This window comes from Erythrolamprus reginae, chromosome 7 (assembly GCF_031021105.1).
Source record: "Erythrolamprus reginae isolate rEryReg1 chromosome 7, rEryReg1.hap1, whole genome shotgun sequence".
NCBI lineage: Eukaryota > Metazoa > Chordata > Lepidosauria > Squamata > Dipsadidae > Erythrolamprus > Erythrolamprus reginae.
Window position 1 is genome coordinate 55380846 of NC_091956.1, and position 20228 is coordinate 55401073.

Below are 20228 nucleotides of genomic sequence, written 5' to 3' on the forward strand. Positions count from 1 at the left end.
AAAATATATTTATTGTTCTCTTGATACTTTGAATCACAGCTACTTAAACCTATAGGAAATGAAAGTCACCCAGAGTTTTATTTAAGACTTTATATAAGGTTTTTATAAAAAAATAAATAATAGATAAAATTATCATAAATTATGGAAGCTGAATTAAAATGTTCAAGTTTTGTAAATAAAACTGAATCAGTTCAGATAGTTAAGTATCAAAGTAAGCAATATATGAACATGTAAAAACATGTTTTTAAAAATAGCGCGGCGTTTGCAGGAGGGGCCGGGAAGACACCGGACCCCATGGCGGCCGCCATCTTGGTTCTCGGGCGAAGTCTCGCAAGGTGAGACTTCGCCCGAGATTTGGGCCTGTAGAGGCCCGGCTGCTGATTGGTCCGGGTGGGGCCTGTTCGCCCTATTTAAGGGCGAGCAGGCCCGGGGCTCAGCCTGTTCGCCCGGACCATCGCCCCGAGCAGACACCCGCCCGCCCTCCCTATTTTACAGTGTGCTAAGGTGGGTCGCCCCTAGGGGGGCTGAATGGGAATTTTTTGCGGTTCTGCCTGTTCGCAGGGCCGTTTTTTCGCCCATTCCACACTGGGATGATGGATGTGCGGTTAGGGGGTGCTTGCACTTATTAGGCTGATTGGCTTACCTTTGGTCATTTGGGTAGGCAGGTTAGGGGCGGAAAACTGGGTGGTGGTCTAGCAACTGGTGTTCTCCCTTGGGCATCTTTGGGGATGATTGACAGGTTCTCTCCAAGCTTGTGGTGGAAGCGACCTGAGCAGTTGGGGGGAACCTGTCTTCGGGTCCCGCACCTTTAAGTCCCCTGTTAGAGGTTAGCCGGCGTGACCCCCCTCATGCAAGGCATGGCAGGGTCTCAGGTGAGGGAGGGGTCCCTCACCTGGACTAGCATCGAGCTACGCCCATAAGTTGCCCAGGAAGTTTATGTGACGTAACTTTTCCGCCCCGGGAGCAATTGTTTGACCCTGCAGGTTCATTGTTTGGATCATAGTTTGTTATGCAAATTTATGCAAATTTATGCAAATTTATTTGAATAAATTATGCTAATTTAATTTAATAAAAATGACCCAGTTAAATCCAGCTCTTGTGTCCGTGTCGTTACTCCACCTCTCCTGCAATTAGAACACAGCATGGAAAATTTAAAGAAATGTAACAATTCAAGATACAGTATATGTGAAATTAAGTTCTGTTCTTAAATATTGAATTTGTCATTTCATGATGAGCTTTGGTTGTGCTGCACTTGAGGCTTAGTAAAGAGAATAATCTTGCATACATGGAAAGAACTGTTTCCTGCATGATCCTCCCTGTCAAATTTTGGAATATTGAAACTTGTTTCTGCTATGTGACTGAATAGCTTTGAAAGGATAGTTTTGCCAGTGAAATATACAGTATCATACGGTTCAAAGAAAGAATGTGCATTCCAGTAAGCAAGGCTTATATTGCATACCATGCTTTATTTTAAAAAAATGTTTTAAATTTGCTCCAGTTGTTCTATTTCTATTTACAGTGGTCCCCCGATTATTGCGAGGGTTCCGTTCCAGGACCCCTCGCAATGATCGGTTTTTTGCAAAGTAGCGGTGCGGAAGTAAAAACACCATCTGCGCATGCGCAGATGGTGTTTTTACTTCCGCTGCAGCAGGGAGGAGCCGAAGATTGGGGTTTCCCCACCGCCCACGCAAACTCCTCGCTGCTGCTGCGCCCGCCGCTTGTCTTGTCCGCCCGCCGCTTGTCCACCGCCTGCCTGCCCGCGTGCCCGCCCTTCGCCCACCCACGCCGTTCGCTCACGCCGCTTCCCAGCTGAGTCCTGAAGCGAACTTCCGGAAGTTCGCCTTTGACGTTTGGCTTCGGGACTCAGTTGGGAAGCCGCGCAGCTGTTTTAAAACATCGCCGCCGGCATGGGGGGCTTCCTAGCAGCCCCCCAAACCCGGGTTGGCGGTCCGGGGGGTGCTGGCAAGCCCCCCATGCCGGCGGCGACGTTTTAAAACAGCCGCGCGGCTTCCCAACTGAGTCCCGAAGCCAAACGCGGAAGACGTTTGGCTTCGGGACTCAGTTGGGAAGCCGCGCGGCTGTTTTAAAATGTCGCCGCCGGCATGGGGGGCTTCCTAGCAGCCCCCCAAACCCAGGTTGGGGGTCTGGGGGGGTGCTGGCAAGCCCCCCATGCCGGCGGCGACATTTTAAAACAGCCGCGCGGCTTCCCAACTGAGTCCCGAAGCCAAACGCGGAAGACGTTTGGCTTCGGGACTCAGTTGGGAAGCCGCGCGGCTGTTTTAAAACGTCACCGCCGGCATGGGGGGCTTGCCAGCACCCTCCCGAACACGGGTGGCCGAGCGAGTAGCGAGCGAAGGGCGGGTGGCCAGGCGAAGGGCAGGCGAGTGGCGAACGGCGGGCGAGTGGGTGCTGAGGGGGGCTTCTCGCCCTCCCGCCAGCAAGAGGGGGAAGACCCAGGGAAGCCGCCCAGCAGCTGATCTTCCCGGCGCCATCTACGCATGCGTGGCCATAGAAAAAAGGGCGCGCATGCGCAGATGGTGTTTTGACTTCCGGGTTGAAAAATCGCGATATAGCCGTTCGCAATGATCGGGATCGCGATACCCGGGGGATCACTATAGGTCTTTGTATTTTGTTATCTTCTCCAGTTCTTTCTCTTCTATTCTGCTGTTCCTAGGCACTGCCAGACTTATACAGACTTTTCTTTTTGTCTTTCTTATTGACTATTGTTAAGTCTGGGGTATTATGTGGTGGGTGCCTGGATTCTAAAACCCTAGAGCAATTTAACTTCTTCATTTTCTATGATTTTCTCTATTTTATAGTCCCAGCAATTCTTATGAGCAGGCAAATGATATTTCTTGCAGATCTTCCAATTCACCCTTGCTGCTACTTTGTCATGCCACTGATTGTAGTCCATCTGTGCAATATTCTTGCAGCAGCTTACCAGATGATCCACTGTTTCTTCAGCTCCTTTGCATAGGCAGCACTTACTGTCTGATCCTGTCTGATGTCAGCATTCCAATTAACATCCTAGAGATAAATCAGAGTCCAACCTTGGCCTTCTTACAAGTACCATTTATTAACAGAGTCGTGTTGGCCATGAACTGTAGACAACCCAATCCTAACCTTTCCTACAGTTCTCCACCCAGGTTAAGGTTCATCCCTTGTCCCCACACCCATAAGTTCATCACATGGGCCACTCCAGTTCTCTCAATGTCCATGATCCTCCCATGTACGTACGGCTGGTGCTGAACAAAAGATTATCTTGAATGTCTGGAAATAATTTGTTGTGGCTAGTATTTTTCCCTTTCATGCAACCACTCCTCCCCCATTCCCATTCAATATTAATATTGATTGTTTCCTGATTGCTTATTTGTACACTATGACAATCATTAAGTGTTGTACCTTGTGATTTTTCACAAATGTATATATTTTTAATGTACCCTGAGAGCATATGCACCAAAAATAAATTCCTTGTGTATCCAATCACACTTGGCTAATAAAGAATTCTATTCTATTCTATTCTATTCTATTCTATTATATTATATTATATTCTAAACAGATTATTATTTCTTTGTTTTAAAACATTATATATTTGTGACAGTAGTGCTGCAGCTGACGGCCCTGGTTGGTCAACCAATAGTCCTCAGTCCTGTAGCCCATTTTTCAATAGATAACAGTAATTCCCACTCTAGCATGGACCTTGTTAACCTGAGTGACATCTGAGCTGATATGATTTTCTGAAATTTAAATCATACTATATATTTTATGGGAGAGACATATTTGTCTTACCCATCTGATGAGACATGTCCAGTGTGGTTGAACCACTGGCATAGTTCTCATCAGAGCACAAAACCCCCACAACCATGTCATGGTAATGCTGCACTGGGGGATTATTATTATTATGTTATTATTACTATTAAAGATTTATCCTTTAATTTGATTCACAGCCTGGGGCTAGTAAAAACTTAACAGTTCAAGTCCTACCCAAGGACAATGGCCTTTTGCAAGTGATAGATTGTGATTTTGTCAAGGTTTATTGTTTTCAAATGCCGGGTGAGGTCTTTTGGCACAGCACCCAGTGTGCTGATTACCACCGGGACCACATGTACTGGTTTATGGCAGAGTTGTTGTAGTTCAATTTTAAGATCCTGATATCGACAAGTTTTCCTTGTTGTTGTTCATCAATTTGGCTGTCACCTGGTATGGTGACATCAATGATCCACACTTTTTTCTTTTCCACAATCATGAGGTCCAGTGTATTGTGTTTCAAAACCCTGTCAGTTTGAATTCAAAAGTCCCAAAGTATTTTGGCATGTTTATTTTCAACTACCTTCTCAGATTTATGATCCCATCAGTTCTTTACCAATGGTAGATGGTAGTTTTGGTACTGGTTCCAATGAAGCATCTGTGCCACATAGTTGTGCCTCTGTTTGCAGTCTGTCTGTGTGGTTTTCTTGCAGCTGCTGAGAATGTGATCAATTGTTTCATCAGCTTCCTTGCAAAGTCTGCATTTTGAGTCATCAGCTGATTTTTTGATCCTGGCTTTAATTGCATTTGTTCTGATTGCTTGCTCCTGGTCTGCAAGAATCAGACCTTCTGTTACCTTATTCAGTATTCCATTAGCGAGCCATAACCAGGTCTTTTCCTTATCAACTTTTACTTCAATCTTGTCGAGGAACTGCCCATGCAAAGCTTTATTGCGCCAGTTCTCAGCTCTGGTTTCCATTATAGTTTTCCTATACTGATTCTTTGTCTGCTGTGCTTTCCGAAGCTTCCAGTTGTTTACTTCAATTAATGCAGGTTCTTCACTTTCTTTGAGGTATTCTGCCAACGCATGTTTTTCTTCTTCCACTGCTTGTTTTACTTGTAAAAGTCCTCTGCCACCAGATTTTCTGGGTAGATATCACCTGTCTACTAATATGCCGTTGTTGTTGTTGTTGTTGTTGTTATTATTATTATTATTTTCTGTGTTGCAATATAATGCTAGGTAGTGATGATTTCAACAACTTAGTAGGAATGCTGAATTCCATTCTTTTTTTGGGATATGAATTATTAAATTCTAGTTGCTAATTTTAATCACTATTCCTTAATGTAGATAGAATATTTATCTTAATCAATTTCTCAACATTACCAACATCTTGCATTCTACAAAGCTTAAAATTAGAAAATCTAAAGAGAAAGCTTTTTAAAAATGAATATGGATCTAAAGTTTAAAAAGTTAAAAAAATAAACATAATGTCAAAAAGTTGATTTTGGCACAACTTTATCATTGCAAAAGAAAAAAGAAAAAAAATCCTGAATCTTAAGCTTCTAATTTTGTTTAAGTTACTGTTTAAGTTTAAGTTACTATTACTACCGCCACCCAGTCCTGGAAATAAAGACATCAAAGATAAAGTATCGGTACTTTACAATATTTACTTTTGAAGACTATTAAAGAAAAAAATTGATTCGTTTATTCATGTATTCATTCACAATATGTATGATATGTGGGCATTCTAGGAATGTGAAGAAGACTCCAATGAGACATTGGTACAGAATCCTACTGAAATTTGTCAGTCAGGTTTAGGTTTTTAGGTAGCAATGCAAAATTCTGATATTCTCATGCTACACTGAAACTTTGGAGCAATATACATTTTTTTCATTTCCAAGATGTGAGCTACATTATTAAATGTGCTTCCGCTTCATGCCAGTTTTGGAAAATGTGTTTTGCATCACTGAATCTCCTATTAAATATCAGACAATGCTGATACACTGCCAAGAAAAGAATCATTAGATATAACAGTATTGATTGGCATGTAATTGTCCCATTAAAATTCATGGTGTCCTATTATTGCATTTTTCCAATAAAATAATTTATTGGGTGAATGTGTTTTTGATCTCATATTGTACTCTTGAGGTTTTACAATGAATGACAAGGAGGGGAGGGAAGAGAGGGGAGGGCAAAAGAAAGGGAGGTGGGAGGGAGGAAGAGAGGATTTCTAAAGATTATATATAGATGAAACAAAGTGAAATAATCTTGTATTCCTAATGATTAAAATAATTCACAGAAAATTGGACCAAAAATGTAAAAAAATAAATCTAGTCTTGCAATAGAAGCCCTGAAGCTGCCAAAGTTCTATGAAACATAATTTTAAAAACTACGAAGTTAAGCTACATTTAGCACCACATTGTGATATATCAACTTTCACTGAAAATGTCTTAACCATTGAGAATAAGACTATTTAATCTAAACAGTAACTTAAGTATTCATTACCAAAGTGATCGTTCTGGCAGTTCATATTTCATGTAGTGATTATTTCCAGATTGAAATAAATCCAGATTTAATCTCAACCTCTTACATATTACAAAACAGGCACTTTGTGAGTGAATCAAGGAGATCAGGTCAGGGAGAAGACAAAAGAATTTTGCAGAAGATCTTAAATATCTGTGGTCAGAATAAAAATCTAAATCAGAGGTCATCAAACTTGGCAACTTTAAGACTTGTGGACTTCAACTCCCAGAATTCTCCAGCCAGCATAGCATAGAATTCTGGAACTTGAAATCCACAAGTCTTAAAGTTGCCAAGTTTGAAATCCTCTGAAAATGAATAATCACTGATGCATGGCACAATACATGCTTGCCTGTGAGAAGCACAAAATTGTTCTATATTTTCATATTGACTAAAATAATGTTTTGTGGGATGGTTTGAAAGACATTTGAGAAAATCCGACACAGTATATTTGCATGCTTAAGTTTGTATACTATGATCTTTGAATTTCTGTTCCTAAGAAATGCAGAGCCTTTTTCCAATTGTGAACCTAAACACAAACCTTCATTAACAAACTTTTTTATCTGGATGAGTCCTCTTGATGGTTTTTCCATTCTCCTTGACCCATATTTGAGGCACTTTAAAGCCATATTTAGTTGTTCCCATGTTGTGGTGTTTTGCCTGTTAAGTAAGCAACAGCCAGTTTAGGGAATGATATTATCCCATCTTTATTGGCCATGTTAGCTAGTGTGGGATTCCCTAATTACCTTTAGCTCAGGCCTGTATTTTCCAGGGCCATTCTGATTTGGGAAGCAAAAAAGGTCTGTCAACTTGTGCCCATTTATCTCCTCCTGTTTCAAATCAGTTTCTGGAATCCATTCATGAAATGATTTTTATGACTTGTTTAAATTTTGCTACATTGATTTTTGTTTTGTGGAGTTCATAGAAAAACTCTGAAAGTCAGAAGACAATTGTCTTCCAATTTGGCTGTGACTCAGAAAGGTGTAAACTGTCAATTCAAACAGGAATTTTGAAAGAACTGTTTGCTAGCGCATTCCTGATTTTATGAGTGCAAAATTAACATTCAGGCAAAAAAGTGATGTAAATTGTCTCAAGTTTCTCTGACACATTGTAAACTATGTCTTCTCTCTGAAAAAAACAAAAAAGAAAATGGAGATAGGGAATAATTGATCCTTGTACTCAGACGTAGATGATCATATTGTTTTGCTATTCTTGTAACTGAATATTGTGAACATGTTTCTGGTATTAGGAAGCAAGAATACTGTGGGATTTCCACACAGCAATTTAGTGTATTATTCTTATTGCTATATGTAATTAATGAGGACAGGCTTTATCTCACCACATTGATAGGTGGATGATGATGTGAATCACTAGTGGAGAAATGCCTTCAATAAAATCCATGTTTTGCCTTTCTCTTGTAACTTTTCAGAGCCAAAGTCATAGATAATTCTTAAAGTTTTCTCAATTACCCATTTTTGCATCCAGAAATATGGAACTACAGCATTCACAGGACAGCTGGTGTAATTACTGAACTTAGTTGAGGGGCAATAAAGGCTTGGTAATAATTTAAAGAGCATTATTAGTTTAATCTTTGATTATTTTGTATAATAATTTGACAACTAGGTAATTATGAATTCTTTCCTTCCTTCCTTCTTTCTTTCTTTCTTCCCCCCTTTTTTTTGATGGTCAAGGGACAGATATATGTATCCCATTGTGCCTAGCATCCCTGTCCTACTGCCCCATTGTCCTCTTTTATCATCATTTTTACTTATGTTACATTATGTTTATACAAAATACTATCCTATACATTTTTGACAAATAAACAAACAAACAAACAAACAAACAAATAAATAAATATAGCATTTATATAAGTGCATCACATAAAATAGAATGGCAGGGAATCTAAGAAAAAGATTACTGAAGAACCAAAGGAAACAATGTGCAACCCTACTGTTTTCAGTTATCATACTATTTCATAATAGTTTAGCCACTTGATGTACCAGGTGGGCTGATCTGCAACTCACAAAATCCTGTACCTTTAAATGACACCTGTTAGTCAGAAAACGTGCTTTGGGAGAGAACAGTAAACATTTTAGGACTCTAGTACTGACTTTGTCCCCCACATAGTTGGAAATGACAGCAATAATTACTACCTTTCTTCACTCTGATCAAGCTTCATGGTGACATTTTTCTCACTGAGTTCTGATTTATTTAGAGTAGAATTTATAACCCTTCTTCCAAGTGAAATAAAGCAGATAGCAAAAGACATAAAACATGATAATTCAATTCACAGCATGTAAGTCATTAAATATAAGGAAAACAGCCATTCAAAGCAGGAGTAGCATTTTAGGGTGTTATGATGTGGGGTAAAGAAAAATAGGTGTGTGGTGAGAATTATATACTCTGTTCACAGGGTCACAGACTTTCTCCAAATGAACCATCTAAAGTTAAAATGGATGGTGAAGTACTCATGTGAAGAAAGTTACTTTTTCTCAGCTGTAAAGTTCACGTAGAATAAAATAATTTATTAAATATGTGCAACAATAAAAGAAGTTAAATATGTGCAAAAATAATTAGTCAGGTAGTTTACTTAAGTAAAAACCTATCTTTTGTTTGATTTCAAATAAGCAACAAGCAAAGGAAGGGGAGGGCAGGACAGAAGAGGGGAAGGGAAGGAGGGATCAGGAAAGAAAGAAAGAAAGAAAGAAGAGGGGGGGAGGGAGAGAGAAGAGAAAGAAGGAAGGGAAGGGAAGGAAGGAAGGAAGGAAGGAAGGAAGGGGAGGGTAGGACAGAAGAGGGGAAGGGAAGGAGGGATCAGGAAAGAAAGAAAAAAAAAGAAGAAAGAAAGAAAGAAAGAAGAAAGACAGAGGGGGGAGGGAGAGAGAAGAGAAGGAAGGAAGGAAGGAAAGAAGGAAAGAAGGAAGGAAGGAAGGAAGGAAAGAAGGAAGGAAGGAAGGAAGGAAGGAAGGTGTTGTGGTTAGCTCTGGCCCAGCTCCTGCCCCAAGGAATGTGGAGGTGGATGTGGGGGAGACATCCACATGCCGCAGGCCTGTTTTGCTCCCAGTAGAATCTGCCAACGAAGTCTCCTCTGACCAAGGGAGCTTGAATGACAGGGAAGAGGGGAGTTTGGCAGACAGCCCAGGAGGAGATCAGTCATCTGTATCATCCCTGGATTCTGAACAAGAATTAATGACACATCCACGCATGTGTAGAGTTATGCATAGGAGACAACAACTGAAAGATTATTACAGGAGAAAATGAGGCCACCTGTGGTTGGGTGGGGCTGCTGTAATTAGTGCTACAGATAAAAGTGCAGCCTGGTGTTTTAGCCTCATGGCAGTTTATCTGATTCATTGTTTCGTCAAGATTGTGGTTTTTGCTGTTCAGGATTGTGTGTGTGTGTGGACTCTCTGGACTTTAGAATTGGACTCAATTTCCCAGTTATTGGGTGATCAATTGGACTGCATTTAACCTGTGCCTTGTGTGTACCAGAAAATCCCTTTGACATTTAAAAAGGGAGCTGTTTCTGTTTTTCTGTTTATAAAAACTTTTGGGTTTTCCTTTTATCATGTTGTGTGTGTCTTCCTGGACTAATTACTCTGTAATTACAGGCAGTTGAGACACGCCGGCAGAACAGGAGGAAAGAAAGAAAATATTGAACTATGGTAAGATCTTAAATCATAAATACGATGCACAAGGAAGCATCAAAAAACAGTTTTGCTCTATTTGAGATTGGGTCTCAAAAGATAATGTCATCTCTAAAACAAGAGATGGCTGCCGTGTGAAGTGTATGAGATCATGGCAAGTGAAAAAGTGCCAATAAGAATAAGAAGTGTGTTAAGCTTGGACTGGACAAACTTTATTAGCAGTTGTAAAATGTATGAAACTGTAGTATTTTAAAGCTGCATCATAAAACATAGATCCTCATTTCAGCTTTTATGAAATTCAGATGTAGCCTTACCAGATGGATTTGAATTACGGTAGGTAGGCTTGCATGGAGATGTGTATTTGAATGCCTAAATAGGTTTTTAGTTCAAAAATCAAACAATAAACCATACATTTATTTACTACCTCCTGTGTCTATGCATAAATAAAATGATCATGTAGCACAGGAGACACTTTAAATACCTTTATGAATCACCTGCTTTAAGAATAAGACTACAATGTCACCGGATTATATTGCACTTACCTCAGAAATCAGCAGTTTCCACTGACTTCTGTGGAAGGCTTATGAAGCTATACAAAATATGGTTTTTAAACTTACAACAATGGGTCTGCTTGGGAAAAAATTGCAAATATCAGCATTCCCGTATTATTACTCCGTTTCTCCCATAGATGTCAACTGGAAACATATTCATTTCAAGCTGCCAGTGGACCACCTAACAGACATTAGTCTAAAGGAAAATATCTTCAAACCATTAAGATTAATTGTTCCCAGTCAGGCCCTTCAATTTCCATTGCATGTTTATGAAGGAGTCATAGGGACAGATACAAAAAATATTCTTCCAAATTGTAAATGATTGTTTCTTGCTTTCACTTAAGAAAACAATGTGTTTAGTGTTATGTCCAGAGGACAGTTAGGCACAGAAATCACTTGCTCCCTGGACAACCAATATAAAAGACCAATACCGCAAACAGTACACCAGGAAATACACACAGAAGATCAACCACAACCATTGTCTAGAGAAACAGAATCATCATTGCCCCCCTCAGGGGCCGAACCCCGCCGTTCATCAAGGCCACACAAGCGTCCCACTTATTTAGAGGATTTTGTGTGCAACAACCAGGTGGGAAGGAGTGTTATGTCCAGAGGACAGTTAGGCCTTGTACCCGCCCCATATTCCTTGGGCGGGAAAATACTACAAGGGGATTGGTTGGCTCAGCCTGGCAGCCCGGCATATATATAGCTGCCAGGCACGGCCATGTTGTCTTTTGCTGAGTTCTGTAACCGTTACTTGTTATTAATAAAGAGCCGTTACTCACCCCACGAGTGCAGTCCTTCATTCCGCTAAGGACTTAACATTTAGTATATATGTGTTTTTGTGTGTTTTTGTGTGTGTATGTATGTATGTATGAATGTATATGTATATGTATATACTAGTTGCTACCACATTTGCCTGTTACAGAATTTGTATGTCAGTAATAATTTGAATAAAATATGAAGCAACCAAGTGCTTTAGAACTGGAAAAGAAATGGGGTAAATTTATATACAATCACCTTATTTAGTAACAAAACATGCAGAATTTGTCATGAAAAATGCAGGGCTAGAAAGAATAGAAATTGGAAACTGCAGTCCTTGACTGTCAGCCATTGACTTAGTGACCATTTGAAGCAGTATCAGAAAGCAAAATGTTGCAAGGGGCACAACACATGAGTAAGATTTCAGCTATTTTTTTGTGTCCCACATGCGCGGAAGCAAAAGAATCACCAAAATCTCTCTCTCACACACGTGTCCTCTCACAAGATTTTGCTTCCTGCACATGCTCAGAAGCAAAATTTCACTGGGATGCATGCGCACGCATGCCAGACACCCAAAGCTGCGGGTGCAGCGCACCAGTAACGGCAGGAGCAGCAACCCCCACCTGATTAGTAGTTACAGAATAAAGTGACTTATGACCATTTTTCATACTTACGACTATTTCAGCATCCCTATGGTTGTTGTGATTGATCCTTGTCAGCCTCAAGACATGTCTGATTCTGAGGACGATGAACCAGGTTCCTTAGTTTATCCTTGGATAAGGAGGTTATCAGATGGAAGTGAAGCTGACAGTGAGTTGACGTTACAATGGAAAGTTGGTCCCTGTCAGATAGTGATTGAGAGGTATAAGGCAGCGAATGGCTAGATCCATGATATAGAAGAAAAATAATAGGAGATTCAAGGTAAGAGGTATTAATCCACATTTAGTAGCACTATGAGTTGAAGATGTCATTTCCAGTATTTAGCCGGAAATGTGGGCACGGTCTGACAACTGCAGTGAAAAAGAATGGTGTAGATTTTAGTGGCGTTCTTGAAAGAAAACAGTAAAAATTCATATAAGCTTTTGCCTAAAGAAGTGATTCATAGTGCTGCTATCTCCAAGTTATTCAGAATACAATGTTAACTCTGCCCAAAGAGCTATTAGATTCGAGCTGAGAGAGAATTCCCCAGCTGTGCTGTTTGCATTTTACCTGACTATATTTCCATCTATCTAAAACTGCTGTGAAGAAAAATAAAAGATATTGCTTGTTTTAACAGTGGGTCTTTTGGAGAATTTGTGGGAAATGTAGCCGTGCCCAGAACAATGGTCATGTAGCCAAAATTGGGATGCATGGCAACTGGCATGTATTATGATGGTTGCAATATTCCAGGGTTATGTGATCACCATTTGTGACCTTCTGACAAGCAGGCTTCCAGGAATTCTCCAGTGTTTTTGGACTTGGCTTGTTCTAGGATAGTGCTTCGCTGTTGAAACTATGGTTAAGAGTCTGCATATGTTGTGAAATTAAAGAGTTTTTATTATATGTTGTGACTACTAGTTTGTTTACATGGATATTTTCTGCTAGTCTTCTGCTAGTCTTCTCCTAGCTAATAGCTGTTGTAGTCTTTACACTGAATGTAATGATTCCTGTTATTTTCTTCTGAGACCGGCGGATCTTTTGATTTATTTATTCTGTTTTGGAGGGCTTTAGTTGGTTTGTGTTCTATGGTGATGCCATGTGGTTGTAATAGTCTGCTGGTGGTTTCTGAAACAGTTTTGATGTAAAGAAATGTTCTTCTTTATCAATTATTCAGTACAAGATGAAACAAAACCTGACAAAAACATTTGAAGCACTAATAAAGAAACTCAAAATTAAATATTTTGGACACATAATGTAAAAGCAAGATTCCAATGCAAGCCTATAACTTGCAAGATAATTTAAATATCTGAGCATGATGTCATGTTGGCATCACCATGATTAGTGATGAAGGCCACTAGTCGTAATAGAACTGAAAACAAATAATAATAACTGATTTTTTTTTCTACTAAAAGGGCAGAATTTTTAATTATTTTAAAACCATAAAAATGTAACTAGTTTTTACTAACCTCAATTTATTCCTTTTTTTCCCAAAGTGAAATGCTAATGTTAACTTGTTTATTGAATTCATGCATTCTGCTCACTCGTTTTTTCTTTCAGCCATCAAACTTAGAACACTCATTTCGGTGTTGCAAATAAATCATTCAATGTTATAGCTTCTACTGATGTTTTAACAAATATTATACTTGATATGTTTTCATAACATGTAGTGCAATCTTACCAGGAAACTAGACATCAAAAAATTATATTACTAATTACAGTAAATTCATTCATTGACAACTGTCAGCAAAATTGTTGGTCAATTAATATAATAAACAACTTGTTATAAGTTGTCACTTAAGTTTAAGGCAAGCATTGATTTTTACTTGCAGTCATGAAAGCATTACAGTTTGGGCTTCCTCTCCCCCTCTCTTGTATATAGCAGACACATTTTTCGACCCTACTTTATAGCAGATTGACGAGTTAGTGAGCCACAAAGTCTAGACCCAACTTGATTCTTTCAAAATTTCAAGAAAAACATTAAAGAAGTCAAAGGAGTTTCTCGGGATTGTCAGTTTAACTAGGAGACTGAAAAGGTTAACTATTTTAGACATATTCTTATCTTTTGTCAACAAGTCAGCTGGATCTCCTAAATCTATAAAATAATCTTTGATCATTCTCTCACTGTAAAATATACCTTCAGGCCTTTCTTGGGATTTCCCATTTTCAAAGCCAAGGAAGCTCATGTCTACTTCAGATTTCATTTTCAAACTTCAGGCATATTTGCTGCTACTTACGCATATAAAGAAAAACTATGCAAAAATTAGAAGTATATTTTATGTTTAAAATTTCTTAATGTTCCTCAACAATACTTGAGATACTCTTTCCCCCCTAGGCCCTTACAATTTTATGCATGGTATGTCTGTATGTATGTTTGGTTTTTATAATAATGGGTTTTTAATTGTTTTTAGTATTGGATTATTATTGTATGCTGTCTTGTTACTGCTGTTAGCCACCCCGAGTCTTCGGAGAGGGGCGGCATACAAATCCAATAAATAAATAAATGAATGAAAAATGAATGAATGAATAAATGAATGAATGAATGAATGAATGAATAAATAAATAAATAAATAAATAAAGCTAGCTTACTTTTTAGTAAAATTGTCAAAATTGACATTTTAAATCTGCAGCTTATTCCTACAAATCTACTTTCTCTACAGTTTGTTATGGCAAAGTCATTTTAGAATTATTTCGTTCATGTGGTGAAAATTGGAATGGCACCTTTCTACATAGTAGGTGGAGCTAGTCTCCAAGGATGGGATGACGTTGTTCTCTAGCCAATCAAGAATCTGAAACCAGTATAAATATTGCCCTCTATCTTAGGTGCCCCTTCTTTCAATTCAGTCCTAGTCCAGGACGAGTGCCTTTGCTTCCAAAGGAATTTCAGTCAAAGAGTTTCATCTGTCCATCACCTGTCAATCTTATCATGAGTGCCCTTCCCCATTCGAGCTCACAACAAACATCTGACCTCTTGTTGGGTTAAAGGCAGTCTTGGGCGTCAGCCCAGCTATTGCTCGCACCTCCAGCCAAAGGCCCTTCATTTGTTACTTGCTCGCCAGTGTATCGGCTGTCAGAGGTGGGGGAGGGGATGAAGCCTGGCTTGGCATAGGCTTCATGAGGAAAATTATTTGTGGTCTGGCTAGAGCATTCATTCTGAGGCAATTGTGATAATCTCTTAAATTGGGCAGGCTCCTGTGTGAATCGCAACAGCAAAATAATGTTAGAGCCTTCTGGCACTATTAACGGAGGCTGAGCTAACTGCCAAACATCTGAGTCCCCAATCTGAGCTCCTTGCCTGGGCACCTGGTCAGCTGTTACCATTGCCACTCAAATGTTCTCACCACCTGATCTACAGCCGTGGTTTCAGCAAGTGTTCATCAGCTGGGCCGTCTCTTCCAAAAGCAACAAGCTGATTGTGGTAGTTCTGATGGAACATCCATCAGCTGGAGCACATTCCCAGGAGATTTGTGGGCCATAGGCCTGCCCTCCTCAGCAGGTGGTGGCCATTTTGAAGGCCCTACAGGGCCAGGGATGGCCATTTTAAGAGTTCCTGGTGATCGGTTGTGGCCATTTTGAGTGCCCTGGGTGGCTGGCAGCAGCCATTTTGGTTGCTCCATGGGCCAGTGGCCATTTTGAGTGTCCCAGGTGGCTGCTGGTGGCCATTTTGTTTGCTCCATGTGCTGGTGGCTATTGTTCCTTTGTTTGTATAAAGTTAATATGTGTTGGAAGCTGCATGCAGAGTCTGATCTTGTCCTTCATCAAAAGAGGGGGAACCCAAGATGGAGGCCAATATATATACTGGTTTCAGACTCAGTCCTGATTGGCTAGAGAACAACATCAACCCATCTTTGGAGGTTAACTCCACTCTATGATAATGGGCGTATCAGGTGAGTACCAATGCGCCTTTTAATTTAAAATAACTTTTTCACATTTAATTTCAAAAATCAACACCCACTTTCAATTGTTTATATTCCAGTCATTTTTTGATGGACCATACAATCCCCCAAAATTGTTTCATTACAGGATCATTTCAGAAAATCACAAAGAAATAAAGAATAATTAGTTGGATTTTTAAAATATTAACTAAATATATATTTAAATAAAATCAAATGATGCCAATTCCACAGTCAGATTGTAGATTTATAAGAAACAAAAACTTTGGTTTTCAGGAGAAAACTTTCTAACTTTGGCAAATGTGGTTTCACAATCTGTTGTCCTTGAGCAGAATCCTTGACTCCATTCCTAGAAAAATGAATAACATTGTTTTAATATTGCTAATGTTCAAAGCATCCTTTCATATTCAATGTCTAATAAAAAGTGTTAATAGTAAACTTTTCTATATCTAGATTGGATTTATTTATTGCTTGAATGTCACATTTCTGTCCATGCTGTGTTCTCTTGTTTGAGAATTGGGGAGTTAGTAGGAACCCATGTGGTTGTGGATTTTGAGTTATTGTCAGTTGACTTTTTATCCCAACTACTTTATAGTTTTCTAATACCTTTATGATATTATTTTAATTGTGGTTTTAATTATACCTAGTACCCTAGAGTTGCTATAGTGAGATGGATGGCTATTCAAATCCAATTTAAAAATAATCATAGCCACATAAAGTAATTTACATTGGGAAAGAATTATATGTTTTCCTCAACTCACTCTAGCAGGTTTTTACTATTGCCTCTGCAGGATTTATTTTTCTCAACTTCCCAGTCTAGTCCACAATATTGATATTCCATAGAGGTGCAGCTTCTAAAAATTACAGTAACCAGCCTGCTTAGCTTCTGAAACCAGATAAAGGCAATTTCCAAATTCCTAGCCAACAGTCATGCTGGCTGGGCAAATTAGAACTTGTATCCCAACAGATTAAGAAAGCATTGGGCTGTGGAACACTGTATCAGTTCAGAACTATATACATATGCAAAGTACTAGCAAAGCTGATTATCCCAATACAAATTACCATAGAATGTGCCAAAAGGCAGAATAGCCTACAATAGCCTACAATTTAAATATTTACATGGCAAAAACCAACCTACCTACTTTTCCAGTAAGGTTTGCATCCACTCATTTCTGTCCATTTTGTGTCCACAGGAAAATGTGAATCTTAACATGTGGATCGAAACTCTCTAACTCTCTCTCTCCCTCTCTCTCTCTCTCTCTCTCTCTCTCTTTGTGTGTGTGTGTTTGCGCGCGCATGTGTGTATGTGCTGCATTATAGGAGAGACATGACATCTTAAAAGTAATATTTAAATAAATATTTAAATAATATTTATTAGATAAGTTTTTTGGGCTAAGAATAAACTCAATAAAATCCAACGGAGAGCATAGAAATAGGAGAAGAGTAATCATGTTTCTGTACTTTAGATGGTCAATAGAATGAAATCCTTCTAATAAAACCTACTTTTTTTTAAAAAAAAAAAGGATTCATTGCTGTATATATTTTAAAAAATAATCCATACCTTCAATCTTTAAAACAAAGTTACAATATTTTAAAAGTTCCAGCCTTGCTGCTAATCCTACAGACACCTTCGATTTTTCTATAACCAAAAGAGACAACCCAACTGAGACATTCTGACTCTTTTTAATCATCTCATTTAATGTGCATGTCAGATCAAAGAAATGTAGGTTACATGAAATTCAAGATCAAAGCCAGTCAATTCTAAAGCGGGTAAGCGAGAAAGGTGGAATTATTTGTCACACTTGTCAGTTAATAAAGAAAAAGTCCCAAGTCATCTTGGCTGACTTGGTGAGGTCTTATAAGTTTCCTCCTTCATTGATCATACTGTTAGCAAATTACTTTTAAAATCTGGCAGATATTAGCGGACTTTTACTTTTAGTCTGTTGGCTGATGACCGCGATGCAAGAAAACCTCAAAGATAATTAATTGGTCAGGACATATTGAAGTGAAATTAAAAGTTTGTGTCTTGCTCAGCAGCTGTTATACTGTAGTTTTTTGCCTTTGCATTTAGCTGCATGTAAATTCAAAGGTTCAAAAATATACGTATACATTATGAGTTCCAGTGAACTCAATGCATAATCATGATATTAGCACAGATCCTTGGCATGACCTGACCTGGATCACAATGGAATTGAAATTGCATAACAAATGGAAATATTTCAATATAAAACTAAAAATCAAGGAAGTTTAAAAGCATCACACCATTAATATTTAAAAACACTATAAATGTTTTCCCCTTCAGTTTAGTATATGTTACCATTTACAATAAAAATATGACTGCTTTGAATAATTTGTAGTTACCTGCATATTATAAATGGAAATAAAAATAACTAGTGAGGTAAATCCATCAGAAGTTGGATATAACTCATAACTATATGTATTTTAGACAAAGTAAAATCCACAAACACTAGGAAATTCCTGGAAGAGTGTCATTCCTACAAAGCAGCTATTAATAAACAAATTAATAAAAGATAAATTATACCATTCAAAAAAGATATTAAAAAAATCTAAAAAGTAAACAGAAAAACCAAAACAGATCTACAGCAGCCAATGTCCAGATAACCCAGGATAAAGACCAACAAAGCTATAAACAATACCCTATTCAAGGACTACCAAGGAGAAAAACCACAGCTCCACTAATGCTGGCAGAGCAAGGAGCTATAGTGAAAGTGAATCCTATACTCACTAGCACTGATTTTGTTACCCAGTTAATTAATGACACATTCACAATCAAGTAATAATATCAGGGAGAATGAAGGACTCCATATTCCTGGTATTTTTGGTATCATGAAGCAAATAGGAGCCTGGGAGGATGGATAAAATTTAGTTAAATGCCTAACTCAGCTGACTTAGGCAATATTTGAAATTTATTAGAATTCTTCCAAAGTGTCAGGCATTGTGTGTGTGTCTGTTCATCTATGACAGAGGTAAGGGCTAGCTCTATCATCAGGCAAATGTCATAGACAGGTACTGAAAATTTATTTTATTAATTTATTTATGAATTGGACTTTTATCCCACCCCTCTCTGAGGACTCTAGATACTAGAAAAGAGCTGTGGGTATCACAAGATTGCTTAGAGCAATTGTAGCAATATGCTGCCTAGTGAGAAGAATGATACTACGTCAGTGGTAATTATCATAGTGGTAAAAAAAAAATTGTTTGGAGATTTGATTCTACAACAATTTAACTTCCACAATGAATTAACTTTGAATCAGAAAATCGATTTAAATTAGGTTTGGATTATTTGAATGCTTTTGTCTACGTACAGAAACAGTTTATAAAAATGATTTGGAAATCTGAATTGAGTAAATCTGATTTATGATTTGATTGGCAGAATTAGTCTGAGTTATTGAGTCAGAGCAAATGGAATTTCAAAACTGATGATTCAAACCAGATTTTACACGATTTACATAGGCCTAATATTTATCCTTTTCATTAGGCAGCAAAATGTCTTGAGCTGCCCTGGCAGAAATGCAGTAGTATCTTGGCGGATAGTGCTGAAAGACTCACTAACATTTGAAACCACTAAATATACAAGAGGGGAGGAATCACTGGAGAAAAAAAAAGATTAACTTATTTCTGCATGGCTCACAGATCCAGTGACTGCTGGCTGCAAATGATTCTGAATGGTAGCAAGTTTGTTTTTCATTTCACATTTGCACAAAATATACCTAAAGCTGGGGAAGATTAGCCTTCCCAGGGTAGAAGAAAACAAAACAAGGAAAATATAAACAAGGTCAGTGAAAATCAATGCCGGAATTTATGTCTCCCACTTCAGCTAACCCAGTGAGGACCATCTACAGTACACAAGAATAATTAAATCTGGCAGTATCAAATAAGAGGAGGGGGCTCTCCCATTTTTAATCTGCAATGTAATTCATGCTAGGAGAATACAAATGTGAAATGAACTGTTTGCTTTTTAATACTGCTGGCCAACAGCATGAAACGAGGGGGACTTCAAATAAGAGAGAGGAGAATCTGATAAAGCCAATGTTTAACAAGCATTCTTCCCAGAAAAGTACCAGTATTTACAACCATTTTGTTTCCTCAATAGCAGAAACGCTCTGCCAACTGGATTACAGAAAGACAAAATGTCATTTTGCCACTGATCTGTAAAGTATATACAAACCGTTTGTTTGTATGCATAATCTGCCTGCATTGAGTTAAGGTTCATACACAAGTGAGGCAAAACCAAATTGTAAATTTATACAAACACAGTTTTAAATTATAAAATCAATATTCTGTAGACAAATCTTTGCTTAGATGCAATTTAACATTCAGACATTTAGAATTTCTTTTTTTTACCATTTCCGTAACATTCCCAATCCATAGGCACTCAGCCATAAACCACCAAATAAATAACAAATAAAAATAATATGCTAAAAATAGCCCATATTTTATTTTTAATTCA